General features: G+C 45.0%; 1 long non-coding RNA gene across 1 annotated transcript in view; it reads right to left on the bottom strand.

Moving 5' to 3' along the window:
- Positions 1-234: 234 nt before the first annotated feature.
- The window catches only part of LOC117356415, a 28,491-nt gene continuing 13,023 nt past the window's right edge, over positions 235-15,702 (bottom strand). The window contains exons 3-7 of the long non-coding RNA XR_004538637.1: positions 15,514-15,593; positions 14,275-14,426; positions 13,059-13,199; positions 3,627-3,733; positions 235-520 (exon numbers count right to left, since the gene is read on the bottom strand). This is a non-coding gene — a long non-coding RNA (uncharacterized LOC117356415). The remainder of the gene's footprint in view (positions 521-3,626; positions 3,734-13,058; positions 13,200-14,274; positions 14,427-15,513; positions 15,594-15,702) is intronic.

The following is a 15,702-nucleotide window of genomic DNA, read 5'->3' as shown; positions in this document are numbered from 1 at the left end:
TTAAACATAAGCTCGCCCATCAAAAAGGAAAACTAAGGTTATCCCAATTCTTCCAATTGCGAGTAATCATTTGCATGGCTATCCCAGTCATAATAAGGAAAAGCAGGCATTTATAGCGGTCCATGGGGGGCTTAATATGCAATAACGTTCCGCATATAACTACCTCATACGACAGTGGAATTGATGCCTCCAGTATGGTATTAATCTGTCCCCATATTGACTTCCAAAAGTTAAGTATCAAAGGACAATAGAACAGCAGATGATCCAATGTTCCTACATCAAGATGACAGTGCAAGCATCTATTAGATTTAGAACTATCTAATTTTTGTAAACGAACAGGGGTCCAGAAACTTCTATGTATTCTATGTAGAATCTAATATAACTTCCTAGACACTCAAATCTAGAGTCATTGCACAGTCCAAGAAAGCATCATGCAAGTGCAACTGCAGTTCGATGAGATGGATCACAGTTACACAGGTATACAGAGTAAGCCACTCCTAGGTCCAAATCAAGTGCCAGCCTACATGAGGAAGGGGAGAATTGTTAGTTTGGTTGAATTGTTAAGGTTTCATAATGGACTGCTAGTAGGAGAAGGCAGGCTCTAGAAAAAGGAAGATGGATTGAGACATCTGGGATTTTCTTCCTTGCACTGAAAGCAATGGAAGTAAGGAGGTCAGATAGTAAAACTCAGAGGTATCTGCCATTGAAAGCAATGCAGTGGCGTACCTAGCAGATGTGACACCCGGGGCCCATCATTTTTTGACACGATTTTGGCCCATCATTTTTTGACATGATTTTTAGTAACAAGCCACATGTCACACATGAGTACCTAGGAAAAGGCAGCATCTTACATACTGCAGTGAGCATCAATACACCCATTGTAAAACTAAACAAGCCAGACTAGTACAGATCAATCCTGCAGTCAAGCCTAACAAAAAAACATGTCTTTCGAACACACAGAACACAGAAAACACCTTCGCCTAGTATGGAATATGTAATGACAAACTAACCCCTCCCTCTTTTAAAAAACTGTAGTGTGGATTTTAGCCACGGTGGTAACAGCTTTGATGCTCATAGAATTCTGAGCATCAGAGCTGCTACCACCACAGCTGGCGCTAAAAAACGCTCCACAGTTTTGTAAAAGGGGGGATAAAATAGAAATACATTGACAAAGGTTAAATTGAACCAGTAAGAAGCTGGACTCTGCATACAGTGCACCACAGAAACAGTGACACATGTCTCCTAAAGCAATAAATAAAAAGAAAAATTTTTTCTACCTTTGTTTTCTGTGCTTTCTGCTTTCCTCATCATCTTGTAACTCTCTTCCTTCCATCCAATGTCTGCCATCTCTCTTCCCCTATATGGCATCTTCTCTCCTTCTATGCCCCTTCCAGAAGCTGTATGCCTCCCCCTTCCATCTCTCCTTTCACCCCCATTGGTCTGGCATCTCTCTCCTCTCCTTCCCTCTCCCACACCTTTCCTCTGAAATCCCTTTCCCTTTTCAATTTATTTTCTGCATCTGTCTAGATTACGTTCTTACTACCCTCTCATCAATTTCCATTTTAACTGTCTACCTAAAGCTTGCCACCTCTTTCACTCATCCCTCCAGTGTTTCCCTAACTCAATCCTTTTCTCCCCATCATGTGCCCTCCTTTTATTTATCCCCTCCTTCCATCATGTATCCTCTTTCTCCAACCCTTCCATCTAGTACCTTCTCCTCTCTCTGCCCACTTCCATCCATCCCTTCTTTCTCTCCTCCCATTTCCTTCCTGCATTTGCTCCCTTATCTCTCCCATCTGCACTTCCATCCAGCATAGGCACCACACTACCATCCAATGTCTGCCCTTTCTCTCGCCATCCATCCCTCTTCAATCAGCATTTGCCTCCTTTATTTCCCTCCAATATCCTTCCCCCTTATGTCTCTCCCCTTTCTCTGAACATCAATTCTATCAGCACCATCCTTCCATACCATCCTGCCCCCTTTCTTTCCCTCCACCACTCTTCGATTCCAGCAATCCTGCTCCTTTCTATCCATTCATGCAGTAAGGTCCCACGATGACTGTAGCTGCCGGCTGCCAGTCCATCCCACTCCAACATACTTGCTCTGGAGCGGACTCAGCAGCCGCATGCTGGAAGGTCCCGCGATGACTCATCTGCTGGCTCTGCTCCGGCAGACGCAGAGGGTTGTGGAAAAGTCTCGCAATGACTGAGTCTGCCGGGTCCACCCCCTCTGATGTAACTTACTTCTTCCAGAGCAGAGCCGGCAGATGAGTCATCGTGAGAACTTCCTGCACCTCAGCATGGCTGCCGACTCTGCTGCAGAGAAAGTAAGTCAGAGGTAATGTGACCATTTATTTTTTTCATCAAAAGGGGACATAAGAACATAAGAAACGCCTTCACCGGATCAGACCAAGGTCCATTTAGTCCGGCGATCCGCACACGCAGAGGCCCATTTAGGTGCTCCTTTTTGGAGACCCGGATTTCCCGTATCCCTCAATATGATCTGCAAGAAGGTGTGCATCCAACTTGCGTTTGAAACCCAGCACAGTATTTTCTGCCACCACCTCCTCCGGGAGAGCATTCCAAGCGCCCACCACTCTTTGTGTGAAAAAGAACTTCCTGACATTTGTCCTGAACCTGCTGCCATTCAGTTTTAGGCTATGACATCTATTAATTGACTGTGTATCCTTTCTTTCATTTCTTTCTTTCTGCACTCAGGCCCAACAATTGTCCCTTTCTGTTCCCTACCTCCTTCCTTCCCATGTCCTTAGTGCCCCCAGTGCCTCCTTCCCGTGTCCATGGTGCCCCCAGTGCCTCCTTCCCATGTCCATGGTGCCCCCAGTGCCTCCTATCTGTGTCCTTGGTGCCCCTAGTGCCTCCTTCCCATGTCCATGGTGTCCCCAGTGCCTCCTTCCCGTGTTCTTGGTGCCCCCAGTTCCTCCTTCCCGTACCATTGGTGCCCCCAGTGCCTCCTTCCCGTGTCCTTAGTGCCCCCAGTGCCTCCTTCCCGTGTTTATGGTGCCCCCAGTGCCTCTTTCCCGTGTCCTTAGTGCCCTCAGTGCCTCCTTCCTGTGTCCATGGTGCCTCCAGTGCCTCCTTCCTGTGTCCTTAGTGTCCCCAGTGCCTCCTTATGTGCCCCCCACTGTCTTCCAGATTTTGTCCACCCCCAAAGCCAGCCTGCCTGTCTCCCTCCCTCCCTCCCTGCCTACATCCTGCCCTCTTTGCTGTGGAAAAAAGAAAAAAAAAGCACCTCTCCTCTTCCTTTTCCCCAGTCTGCGCCTGCAATCTTACCTCCCCCCGCCGACAAGAAGTCTTTCCGACGTCAATTCTGACGTCAGAGAGGACGTCAGAAAGACTTCTTGTCGGCGGGGAGGTAAGATTGCAGCAGTGCGGGCCGGGATATATAAAGGCAAGGAGGGCCGTGTACCCGGGGCGGACTGCCCCCCCTTGGTACGCCACTGAAGCAATGAAAATAAATCCCAGATATCTCAAGCCGTCTTCTTTATTCTGGAGCCATATGGTAACCACAGCGCCAAACTTAAAGAAAGCAACCTATACACACTGCTTTTGTAAAGTGTTCTGAAAGTTGAAGGTTAGTGGAAGTGATCAAAATGTCTTGTACTTACCTATGCACAACCATCAGTAATAGGTAACAGGATCTGCTGCTATCGCAGGAAGAGCTACACGATGAGATGATAGCCACATCAGGAAGTGATCAGTTGGGCCAGAACACCTGCAAAGAGGGGAAGCATGTTAATACATTGGAGAAGTAACCCCAACCTGTCAGAAGGCCTACAGTTACCCTATAGATTCAGAAAAATGAGGACAGATTGAGAAATGCAGGTTTTATTTGTACTAAAAGCAATGGAATTAAGGAGAACTTAAAAATACATCCCAAAACTGATTGATAATCCTTGAGACAGAAGGCTGACTGATGCCATCCCCAGCTCCCAGAGGCCTTTGGAAAGTTCCAGTAGCCCAAAAAGTCAGGCTGTTGTTAATTGTACATAAACTGGAAGGGATTGTCCCCTAAGAGTGATGTGTTCCAGATCATCCTGAACTGCTCACACAGACCAATACACCGGTCATCGGTCATATTGAGGAAGTTCGCCCTGGGCCTATATACCTTGGGGGCCTGGCATCCACGTTGGCCTGGGCCTCTGCGTCTAACCTGGTCACACCCCAGGGCTTGGGCCTGGCCCCTTCCTCTCCCCAACAATCTATTCCCCTCCACACTTAACACAAAACCAAAGTACTCAGCCATCCCTCACACCAACACCAAACAAAAGACAACAACTGACAAATGCAGCCACAAACATAGAACAAATACACAAATGGGAAGGACGGGTTAAAGCAAAAGGGAGAAGGTAGGACAAAGGAGAAACAGCAAGGTCACAGCACAAAGTCTCACAATATCGCACAAGCACAATTGGGAGTCTTAAAAGACAAAAATCTGCTGCCCTCTTTATAGGCAGGATGCCTATGTGGTATCTGACATCATAGGCATCGTTAGGACTTCCCGCCATAAAACTTTCAAACTGATTGAGCATTCTTTGGATGTTGTTTCGTCAAACACACCTGTACTGACTTTTAATTATTTCCTTCATTTCTCAAGGCTTTCATATGAAGGCATTTGTCATCTGCTTAATCTGTAGAGGTTCCTGTTACCAGATTCTGAAATGAATTCCCAGTAGCTCTATGCTTAAAAGCGCTGCTTTATATCTTCCAAATGTCAGGAGTTCAAGTCTTTAGTATGATTAGCAAATATTTGTGTTTTTCAAGCATTCATTTTTCTACCACAAAACTTCCACACAATGTGGGCGTTCTTTGGGCATCATTTGCTAAACACATTTGGGTTGAGCTTTAATTATCTGTATCAATTCTCAGATTTCTAAAGCAGCCTGTTCTCTCATCCTAAACCCCCTCCCCCTCAACACACACTCCTCAGACATGAAACCACACATACTACATCATATTTCCCCTAGGGTACATGTACAAACTGTCATGCAGGTGCACTTTTGGGGCAGAGGGTGTACTTTTAATGCCATTGGGGATGGGGGGGGGGGTGAATTCCAAACAAAAAGGGCACAAGAACCTATACAAGAAGGATGGACTCCACCTCAGCGGAGATGGAATGAGGCTACTTGCAAGCAACATCAAGAGAGAAATTCAGAAGTTTTTAAACTAGGAAGACGGGGAAAGCCGACAGTCGACCAATAGTCGATGGTTCGGGAAACAGTATACCCAGAGGATACCATGCAGGAAGATAGTGAAGAAGACTCACTGAATCATAGGTAAGACACAAATCCTGATGGATCGAAAGGAGCACAAGAGGGAAGGAAATGCAAGAAAGTAACAGGCCACAAACTCAAGTGTATATATATATGAACGCAAGAATAAAATGGGGGAATTGGAAGCTATGGCATAAAAAGATGACCTTGATATCATCAGTATCACGGAAACATGGTGGCATGAGGAAAACGTCTGGGACACTGTGCTACCGGGATAAAAGCTATACTGCAGAGACAGAGTAGGTCAAAAAGGTGGGGGTATTGCCCTATACATCAAAGAGGGAATTGAGTCTACCAGAGAGAACATGCCGGAAATGAAAAATGAGGTAGAGTCTCAACGGGCCAAAATTCCAGGAATAAATGGAACAGAAACGAAGACCCCCAAGGCAGTCCGAAGAAACTGATTGAGAAATGACGGACAAGATTAAACACAACTGCAAGGGAGGCAATGCCGTTATCAAGGGCGAATTCAATTATCTGGGGATAGACTGGAACCTAGGCACCTCCGTCTGCAGTAGGGAGACCAAGTTCCTGGATGCTGTAGGCGATTGCTTCCTAGAACAACTCATCAAGGAAAATACGAGAGAAAATGCAATTCTGAACTTAATTCTAAATGGACTATGAGGACCAGAAGTAGAAGGGTCGCTGGGAAGCAGTGATCACAATATGATCCACTTCAACCTGGACACAGGGGCAAAACATCGATCCAGAACGACGGCCACGGCACTGAACTTCCTTAAAGGAAATTTATGAAGCAATGAGACTCATGGTGGGGAAGAAAATTATGAAGAGGATAAGCACTGTAAAATCGCTAGAGCAAGCAGTCACCGAAGCGCAAATTCTATATATACCGCGTATCAACAAGGGATCCAAGAGAAAAAAGAACAAGGAACCGGCGTGGCTCACTGTAGCGGTGAAGGAAGCAATCAGAGACAAGAAGACCGTTTAAGGAATGGAAAAGGTCAAAAACGAATGAAAACTCGAAAAACCACAAACAACATCAAAGCAGGTGCCATAAGGTTGTAAGAGGGGCCAAAAGAGACTACGAGGAAAAAATAGCCAAGGAGGCAAAAAACCTCAAGCCGTTTTTTTGATATATTAAGGGGAAATGACCCGCGAAGGAAGCTGTGGGACCATTGGATGACCATAGAATAAAGGGAGTGTTAAAGGAGGACAAAGCCATCACTGACAAACTGAATACATTTTTTGCGTTTCTATTTAACAAAGAGGATATACACAACATACCAGAAACCAACAGGCTATACGTAGGAAACGAAGAAAGGAAACTGACAGGGTTGATGATCAGTCTAGTAGGGTTGATGATCAGTCTAGTAGAGGTATGCAGGCAGATTGATAGGCTTAAAGTCGATAAATCCCCAGGACCGGATGGCATCGATCCAAGGGTAATCAAGGAACTGAAAGGGGCTATAGATGAACTGCTCCAACTAATAGCCAATCTGTTGATCAAATCGGGACGGATTCTGGAAGACTGGAAAGTGGCGAATGTTACGCCAATCTTCAAGAAAGGTTTGAGGAGAGAATCAGAAAACTACAGACCAGTGAGTCTGACCTCGGTACTGGGAAAGATGGTAGAGGTGCTGATAAAGGACCGTATCGTTGATCACCTAGACAGACACAATCTGATGAGGACCAGCCAGCACGACTTCAGCAAAGGAAGATCTTGCTTGACGAACTTGCTGCACTTCTTCAAGGGAGTAAACAGGCAGTTAGACAAGGGTGTCCCGGTCGACATTGTATATCTGGATTTTCAGAAAGCGATAGACAAGGTCCCGCATGAACGACTACTTTGAAAAATTGTGAGCCATGGAATCGAGGGTGAAATACTCACGTGGATTAAGAACTGGTTAGCAGATAGGAAACAGAGGGGGGGGGGGGATAAATGGACAATACTCGTAGTGGAAAAGTGTCACGAGTGGAGTGCTGCAGGGTTTGGTGCTTGGATCTGTGCTCTTCAACATATTTATAAATGACCTGGAAATTGATACGTCCAGTGAGGTGAGAGGGAAAGGGAAAGGGGGCTGCTTTGGGGGGGAGGGATGTGCTGGGGGAGACAGAAGGGGCCATGGAGAGACAGGGAGAGGGAAAGGGGCTGCTTTGGGGGGAGGGGGTGTGCTTGGGGCAAACAGCTTTGCTCTGGGGGGAAGACAGAAGGGGCCATGGAGAGACAGGGAGAGGGAAAGGGGGCTGCTTTGGGGGAAGAGGTGTGCTGGGGGGAGACAGAAGGGGCCATGGATAGGGAGAGGGAAAGGGGGCTGCTTTGGGGGGTGCTGGGGACAGACAGCTTTGCTCCAGGGGGGGAAGACAGAAGAGGGCCATGGAGAGACAGTTAGGGAGAGGGAAAGGAGGCTGCTTTGGGGGGAGGTGTGTGCTGGGGGCAGACAGCTTTGCTCGGGGGGGGGGGGGGGAGACAGAAGGACACAGACAGCGGCCAAGGATAGAGAGATAAAGAAACACAGACAGACAGACAGATCTATTCTAGCACCCGTTAATGTGACGGGCTTAAAGACTAGTGATCTATAAACTTTAATGTATTAATGTAGGCTGTGGATGCATGCTGGGAATTTTTCTCCTCTTGCAAATCCCTATAGGCCAGGCAGTGGCATAGTCTGCCATGGACACCATCTTGGTGAGGACACAGCCACTCTGCCCCTCCTCCCACACTTAATTCCCACTCCCGTCCCCTGTACCACCATAAAGTTCCTTGCATAAGCAGCACCTAGGAACATCACAGTGGTATGGTGGAAGGGAAGTAGTGTGCATGTGTCAGGAGGGGGTAGGGAAACAGTATATGATATGTGGGGGCAGGCATCGAAGAGGGTAGGGAAGTGGCTATACCACCCTCCCCATATATTTTAAGGGGCTTCTACTATGACCCTATCAGTAAGTAGTATCACTGGTGGCCATCATATCTTTGATTCCATTATTTATGTGATATAGAGGTCAATACATAAAATAGATTGTTATATCACACTGGTATATGGCACTCATCGTATCCCTTCCTCTCCATTATCCAGGTTGAACATCTCAGGAAGCGTGACCGTCTGCTAAGACGGCAGGAGCAAGCCTTCCTCGAGGGGGTACGGGAGGAAATGTGCGCTGAAGCTGGTGAGTAATGAGTCCAGAGTGTGCCTCTTTGTGACCCTGGCCAAGTCACTCGCTTGCACCACGTACATTAGATAGATCGTCAGCCTACCAGGATAGATAGGGAAAAATGCTTGAGTACCTGAATAAATGCATGTAAACCATTCTGAATCATAAAATCTTGTGAAAAGGTTCAGCCTCAACCAGAGCTACTATTGTGACATCATAATAGCCACCCTCCTCTGTTATGTCACAATGGCTTCATGGTCCTCTACTTGGCTCACTTATGCTACATTTTGATTTTTAGAGTGGCACAGTAGTTAAAGCTACAGCCTCAGCATTGCTTCTTGTGACCCACCTTTAGCTCCAGTGCCATTAGATAAATGGTGAGGCTACCAGGAAAATAAGGGAAAGATATCTTGTTAACTCTTTTGATCCCCTGAAGGAACAGTATAGACAATAGAACAAACAAGGCCCTCACACCCACAACGCACCCACTGATCTGCTCTCCAAAGTGTGCCAATGAGGTGATTCAGATTTCTCAGAGCCATTCCAAAACAGAACAAAATGGTGTTTTTTTGCTGGTACATTTCTCCATACAGGTGAACTGATACAAACCAGTCCAATGTCTTAATATCCCCAAAAGTTAGGAGTCATCTTATTTCTCACCAAAAACAAGGCAAATAAAACTATGGTCCTCAGTTTTGTCCCATAGCCTTCTGCAACAGGGAACCAAGTCCACCTCCTACACTGGCCAGGATTTCTACTTTCACATTCTCCTCATTATACTTTGGTAGAAACAATCAAATAATGCACACTCTTGTGTGGCAAGCTCCAAAGAGAATTTTCAGTGTACTACCTGGACTTTCTATAGCTAGGGCTCAGTATGTGTGGCAACTCTCAGTGCCCTTAAACCAGAATAAATTACTCAGCAGGTACAAGCTTTGGCCACCTGAAACACCCTTACTTTTAAACCTGGCTTCAAACTTCAGCTGTGCTATGATTCTCTCCACCCCCCACCCTGCAGCATCAAAGCCCATCCATTTCAATCCTTTTATCAAAAGGATCATTTGTTTAATTGCTCTCCATGGCATAAGTTAAATCAAAACCATGCTCAGATACTTCCATACCAATGTCTCCTCAGCAAATTTGTACAAGAAAGTATAGGGAAATATAGTGGAACTTAAAACTGTCAAGTCTTTCAAACAGACAAGAGGAAATAGTGCAGCAGCAGTTCAATTTCATTCCCTAGAAATAGGCATTGATTTAGCACAAGTAGGCCTAGCAGCAGGGTTTGCGGACACTGAAATGTTAATAATGTACCTTGTAGGAGGTTGATGCTTGTTATTCCTCCCCTGCATGTGGCCTATAGTGGAATCCTTGCTATGTGTGTGCTTTTATTAACATTTGAAGAAAAGAAAGCAGCAAAGAATGTCATGTTCAAAAGTGTTGTTTACATACCTGACTGTATCATATTTCCTTCTTGTCAAGTTGAAGCAGCAGCAGCACAGGCACCCCCTCAAGAGGAGGAAGAAACCGGCCACGACCCGGAGGAATCAGGGGAGGAGGAAGTGGCAAGAGCCCCTCCCCCCCATTTTCCACAGAGGAGGAAGAGGGAGCAGGAGCCCCCCATGGTCATCATCACATCATCACCCACCACCATCACCCCCGCCCCCTGGACCACCACCACTACTACCCCCAATGCTGCCCCACCACCACTACTCCCACTGCCGCCAGGCCCACCACCAGCATCCCCAGGAGGACGAAGGGGGGGGAAGCAAGAAACTTTAAACCATTCTTCAGGTACGTGAAGGGGAAGCAACCAGCGAGGGAGGAAGTGAGACCATTGGATGATGGAGACAGGAAGGGAGTGGTAAAGGAGGAAAAAGAGGTAGCTGGCAGGTTAAACAAGTTCTTCTCATCAGTCTTCACAAGCGAGGACACATCCAATACTCCAGAACCCGAGGAGATCATAAGTGGGGATCAGCATGAAAAGCTGGTGCAAGAGGATGTCCTCCGACAGATAGACAGACTGAAGAGCGACAAATCACCAGGCCCGGACGGAATCCACCCAAGGGTACTAAAAGAACTGAGAAACGAAATAGCGGAAACACTTCACCAAATATGTAACCTATCCTTAAAAACTGGGGAGATCCCGGAGGACTGAAAAATAGCAAATGTCACGCCCATCTTTAAGAAGGGATCAAGGGGTGACCCGGGAAACTACAGGCTTGACCTTGGTTCCGGGAAAGATGATGGAAGCACTGGTTAAGGACAGCATCTGCGAGCACATAGAAAACAATGGACAACTGAGGGCGAGCTAGCATGGCTTCTGCAAGGGAGAGTCGTGCCTCATGAACTTACTGCACTTCTTTGAGGGAATAAACAGCCAGATGGATAAAGGGGAATTCATAGACATCATTTACCTTGACTTCCAAAAAGCCTTCGACAAGGTACCCCACGAACGGCTGCTTAAGAAGCTATGGAACCACAGGGTGCAAGGGGATGTCTACCGATGGGTCAAACACTGGTTGGCAGGCAGGAAACAGAGGGTTGGAGTAAAGGTCCAATACTCATACTGGCAATGGGTCATGAGCGGAGTTCCACAGGGGCCGGTGATGGGACCGCTCCTGTTCAATATATTTATAAACGATCTGGAGACGGGGACGAAATGTGAGGTTGTTAAATTTGCAGATGACACCAAACTCTGCAGCAGGGTTAGAACCACGGAAGACTGCGAAGACCTGCAAAGGGACTTAACGAGGCTGGAAGAGTGGGCAAAGAAGTGGCAAATGAGCTTTAACATAGAGAAATGCAAGGTCATGCATGTAGGGAAAAAGAACCCGATGTTCAGCTACAAAATGGGGGGATCATTGCTAGGGGTAAGTAACCTTGAAAGAGACCTGGGTGTGATGGTGGACACAACAATGAAAGCATCGGCATAGTGTGCGACAGCCTCAAAGAAAGCTAACAGAATGTTGGGTATCATCAAAAAGGGTATCACGACCAGGACGAAGGAAGTCATCATGCTGCTATATCGTGCAATGGTGCACCCGCATCTGGAGTACTGTGTCCATTACTGGTCGCCGTACCTCAAGAAGGACATGGCAGTACTTGAGGGAGTCCAGAGAAGAGCAACTAAATTGAAAAGAGGTATGGAAAACTTTTCGTACGCTGACAGGTTGGAAAAGCTGGGGCTATTCTCCCTGGAAAAGCAGAGACTTAGAGGGGACATGATAGAAACCTTCAAAATCTTGAATGGCATAGAGAAGGTAGACAGGGACAGATTCTTCAGACTGTGGGGAACCACAAGTACAAGGGGGCACTCGAAAAAATTGAAAGGGGACAGATTTAGAACAAACGCTAGGAAGTTCTTCTTTACTCAGAGGGTGGTGGACACATAGAACGCGCTTCCGGAGGTTGTGATAGGCCAGAGCATGCTACAGGGGTTCAAGGAAGGTTTAGATAGGTTCCTAAAGGATAAGGAAATTGAGGGGTACAGATAGAAGTAGAGATAGGTTATAGGAATAGTCAGGGACCACTTCACAGGTCACAGACCTGATGGGCCGCAGCGGGAGCAGACCGCTGGGCGCGATGGACCTCTGGTCTGACCCAATGAAGGCAACTTCTTATGTTCTTATGTTCATCCAAATCCCTTCTCACTCTCCTGCCCTTCCTGTTCCAGATCCCATCCCACCCCACCCCCTTTCCTCACTGTCCCACCCCATGAGCAGCCTGAGCAGCCTCAGGAGGGGGCAGGCAGTCAGAGAGCCCCTCTCTGCCCTGTTAGAGGAGGTGCAGTCATTGAGAAGGTGCGTGAAGAGGGTAGAGAATGCTCTCGTTCTCCTGGAGGGCATGCTTCCAGCAGCCCTGAGCTCTCATAATACATCGCGCTCCCTTAGGTCCACTAATCAAAAACTTATAGCAGTTCACTCATTGAAAGTAATTGGAACTCGTCGATATGACATGTTCTCAGTAATGGCCCCACATCTATGGAATACCTTACCTCAATATATAAAAGAAGAAAATGACTTAAGTCGCTTTAAAGGCAATCTGAAGAGTTTTCTTTTTAAAGACGCTTTTAATCTTTAACTATGCTTAAAGTTTATCTTAGTCCTTTTTTATTTTTTACTTTCCCCCTCCCTATTGTCCTCTCCATTCATGTCTTCTCCTATATTCTAATAAATACAATTGTAGTTCTGCCCTTCTTACCTTATGTATCTGTTAGTCTGTAAGTCTGTCAGTTAAACCCATTATATTTAATGACTAAATTGGTATATTTGTAGATCGCTTAGTAAAATAAATAAGCGATTCATCAAGTCAAAATAAAACTTGAAAACTCTCAATGACTTCCTTTTTACCATATCCTCCTCCCTCTCCGGTGGTAGCTTAAGCTGCTCTTGTGGTCACCTGCCCTCTCTTTCCCTTTAATTGTACATAGTTTGTTTGTATATAGTTTTTAAAAAGTTTAACATTTTATTACTTTTATAAAATAAGGTTTACATTGGTTTATAGGTGTCCTGTGTAGGTTTCTCTTTCTGCCATCTTCAGTTTAGTGAACAGAGTAGAAGGGAGCTAGGTTTCAGGAAGTATTGCTGAATGAGAACAAGAACAAGGTGACATAAAAGTTTTAAAGATCTTTATTGGTTTCTGTATTTCTATTACCTCCTAGCCACTCAGATGTAGAATCATTGCATAATCCAAGAAAGCAGCAAGTGAGTGTAACGTTATGCAACTGTAGCTAGATGAGATGATATCCCAGCTATGATATGCAAAGTAAGCCATTCCCGGTTCCAAAGCAATAGCCTACATGAGGAAGAGGAAAAATGTCACTGTGGTAGAATTGTAGAATAAAGGGCTACTGCTAGAAGTCAAGCTCTAGAACAAGAAGATGACTGAATGAGACATTGGGTTTTTCTTCCTTCCACTGAAAGCAATGGAAGTAAAACCCAGATGTCTCAATCCATCCTCCTTTTTCTAAAGTCATATGGTAACCATACCCCAAAGAAAGCAACCTACACACACTGCTTTGGTAAACCAGGTGTGTAAAAAGGAAGATTTTTCCCTAAAAACCAGAAAGACACTCGTGTATGCACAGGTATCAGTAAGATGGACCAGGATCTGCCAATACTGCAGCAGAAACTACACTTGCCTGTCCAGAACACCTGAAAATGGACAAGAGGAGAAGCATGTTTACACATTGGAGATGTTCCTAGGGTTTACCATATTGCTTCAGAAAAGGGAGGTTCAACCCAAAATCTAAATCTGTCCTCCCTTTCCTGAAGCTATGTGTTAACCCCTTTATCTTGACCTGCTTAGCTTATATAAATAGTATGGGGTGGCACACTATCTATATCCAGATCTCACTGTGGCGTAATGGTTAGAACATCAGCCTTAGTCCCCTGAAGCTGTGGGTTCAAATTTCACCTTATCCCTTGTGATCCTACCCAAATCACTTGTAATCTTCCACTGCTCCAGGTATTTTAGATAAAATTGTGATAAAGGTTTCAGCACCTGTTTTGTAACTTATTTTGAGCTCCTTTGAGGGAATAGAGATAATTAAATAAATAGCAAAATATGACAGTGCAGGTAAGAGCAGGAATGCATATAGAAGCAACAGTTACATGGAATGGTGTCATATGAGCACAAAACTATCACCAATATACCGTTCTCTCAGAAAGTCATGAAGAAGCACACCCTTGTGAAGGTATGAGACATGATAGCAGGAAAAAAGTGTGAAACATGTTAGCATTGTAAAGATGTATTTAATTCATCACAAGGGCTGCTCAGGGAAGAGGTATAGTTATAACAGTGCACAATTAACAGTCAAGTAAAGGATATCTAGAGTAAGCACATAAAGGTTGCAATATATCATTCTCACCTATTCTTTCTGATTTGGTATTTGATCTGCTAGCAATAACTCTTTGCCCAAGTGCAAGCTGGTGTGCTGAACCTAGTTATAACAGACCTGCTCTGGCCTCTGGGAAACACAATGGGAGTCATTAGCAACTCTAGGGAGATGAGCATAGTCACCTGAAATCAGAAAAAAAGAGGGAAAATGTTAGAAAGACATCTGTTGCACATTGTTCAGTTCCAGAATGCATCCTGCTGATGGCTCTGGTAAAAGTAAAAAGCAGAAGTTGTGGGAGATATAGGGGACAAAAACCAAAGCAGAAATATGTCACAGCACACAGCAAAGTCTCAAAATAACATATAAAACAGGGGTCCTTGAGGGCCGAATCCAATTGGGTTTTCAGGATTTCCCCAATGAATATACATTGAAAGCGGTGCATGCACAGAGATCTCATGCATATTCATTGGGGAAATCCTGAAAACTCAATGACAATGAAGATGAAAGCGAGGTAATTCAAATCTTGATAAAGCAAAACTCCACCTCACTCTATGAGAAAAGGAAAAAAAAAAATTTATTTCTTTAACACTTGCTGGGATCCATCATCTTCCAATCTTTCCAGAAGTAAGACAAACCAGCATCAACTGATAATTCAATCATTTATTTATCCTTAATGCAGAATTACTTAGCATATCCCGACGGGACCCGTTTCGCCCTAACCGGGCTTTCTCAAGGGTTCACAGTAGGCGCTCTTTTTTCAGCGTCCTCACATTTCAGGAACTCAATCTAGTTGTAATCACTGACAATAGTTATCAATGAGTTCTTACACTGAACCATTTCTCAACTGATTAGTCTTTTGAGCTGCCTCTTATTTGATTCTATAAATAATTGAAACTTTTATGCTAGGAAAATGGATATATAAGTTACATGAATATGTGTTAACCGTACCTGAGAGTTGAACCTATGATGTTGGGAAAATAGAGGCAGTGCTTTTACTCATAGAAGTAAATGTAAATAGTTTGGGTGGTGTTTCAGTAAACACACCTGGACTGAATTTTTATCATCACTAATTCTCAGACCTGCTATACTATAGCTGCTAATGGCCCTGTGGAATGGAGAGAGTTGTGGCAGATATCAGGGGGACAAAAAGTTAAAGGAGAATCACCATAAGCAATAACAAACCATTATCCTAAAGACAAAAACTAGCTCTGCCTGAGATTTTTTTTTATAAACAGGATACCTAAGTAGGTAGCAATATATTATTCTCACCTGAATTTGGTATCTGAGCTGCTAGCAAAGAATTCCTTGCATAGGTGCATGCTGGTGTTCTGAGAAGACAGCATAGTCACCTGAAAAGAAGAAAAATGGTAGAAAGATATCTGTTGCACATTATCAGTACTATACGCCAAACTGTGCAATATAGTAGGTGAAAGCAATCTCACGGATGGTATGGTGTAG

The sequence above is a fragment of the Geotrypetes seraphini genome, chromosome 3, assembly GCF_902459505.1.
Source record: "Geotrypetes seraphini chromosome 3, aGeoSer1.1, whole genome shotgun sequence".
In the NCBI taxonomy this organism is placed as follows: domain Eukaryota; kingdom Metazoa; phylum Chordata; class Amphibia; order Gymnophiona; family Dermophiidae; genus Geotrypetes; species Geotrypetes seraphini.
The sequence above is the reverse complement of the archived record's forward strand: the minus strand, read 5'-3'. Positions and strand labels throughout refer to the sequence as shown.